The 1,366-nt window shown below is 59.2% G+C and overlaps 1 protein-coding gene across 1 annotated transcript in view; it reads left to right on the forward strand.

Moving 5' to 3' along the window:
- The first annotated feature begins 28 nt into the window (after nucleotides 1-28).
- Nucleotides 29-1,366, forward strand: part of RHBG (Rh family B glycoprotein) — a 19,566-nt gene continuing 18,228 nt past the window's right edge. The window contains exon 1 of the mRNA XM_006155185.2: nucleotides 29-210. The gene's annotated coding sequence lies outside the window, so the exon portion shown is untranslated. The remainder of the gene's footprint in view (nucleotides 211-1,366) is intronic.

The raw sequence follows: 1,366 nt of genomic DNA on the forward strand, positions 1-1,366 counted from the left end.
CAAAGTAGACACAGAGGCTTTAGGACGGGGCGCTGAGGGCCAGAGAGCCTGCTCGGCCAGCTGGAGCAGTCCTGCTAGAGGCTGCCACCAGAGGTGCCCGCCCCCATGCACCCTGGCTGGACACCTAGTCAGTACTGGATACCCAGGATCCAGCTGTCCTCCAGACCTGGAGCTACAAGCCCATTTGGAGAGGGGGCAGGAGGGCAACTGGTAAGGAGTAGAGGGGAAAGGAGTCGGGTCAGAGGCTGTATGGTTACCTCCTCCCTGCCCGTTCCTGAGAAGGGGCGAGCCTGAGTCTTAGGGAGCCCCACCCTGCATCTGTCCAGGGAGTGACTGGCCCCTGGGAGCATAGGGAGGGGAACTCTCTCTTCAGGCTGGTGTTTGGGACACCCACAGGCCGCTCCCACAAGACAGTCCCCTCAGACAGGTGGGGCTGGGACAGGACAGATGGCAGTGTAGACAGGCCTGCCCTCCCACCAGCCCTACTGAGACCAGCCTTCAGATTTTCTGCTTCGAAGCCGCTGTGGCCTACAGAGGGCAGAACCAATGTTGCCCGGGCCCTCCCTCTGTTCACAGCTCTTTAGTGGCCCAGCACCCCCTGGACAGAGGCCATGAGCTTCAGTGGGGCCTTTTAGGCCTCCCCAGACTCGCCCACCTCCGGCCTAGTTCCTGAACACAGGAGGCTGACACCACCAGGTTTCTGTCCAGGCTGGTCCCACTCCTCGAAATGTGCCTCCTTCACTTCCCAGTTCCCAGCCTGTCCTTCAGATACTGCCTTCCTGGAGGTGGGTCTGCATTTCCAGGCCCGCCCTTGTCCCCCCACCCCAGGGCTCTGCAGCCCCTCCTTCTGGCTCTCCACAGCTCCAGCGATTCTCTGGACACACACTCACCCCAGAGATCATTAAACGCTCTCCCAAGTGTCTGTCCCGGAACTAGACAGTGACTCCCAGAGGAAGAGCAGGCTGGTCCGTAGCAAATACTCATAAACTGTCCCGGCTGTCATGTGCATCTTGCTGTGTGAGACATCCCTTCCTCCCCCTCTCCCTCCCGCCCACCTTCTCTCCACTCCTAGAAGCAGCCAGGCCTTCTCACACCCATGCTGGGTGGTGCAGAAAGCTAGTGTCCATGTGGTCCCTGCCCAGCCTGCCGTGCTGTGGCGGGGTTCAGATTGGGGGTGAGGGGTGGAGGAGGCTTGGAGCGGAGTAAGGGCCTCCTCTGCTGAGGCTCAGACACCCCCAGCCTGGTTAATCATCAATGTTTGGAAAGTGATCTGTTTATCTCCTGCATCTCTGCTTTCTCAGTAGGGAAAAGATTAATTCATTCCCTCTCTCTCTCTCTCTCTCTCTCTCTAACTATCAATGGGCAA

This window comes from Tupaia chinensis, unplaced genomic scaffold, assembly GCF_000334495.1.
Source record: "Tupaia chinensis unplaced genomic scaffold, TupChi_1.0 Scaffold000438_1, whole genome shotgun sequence".
Classification (NCBI taxonomy): Eukaryota; Metazoa; Chordata; class Mammalia; order Scandentia; family Tupaiidae; genus Tupaia; species Tupaia belangeri.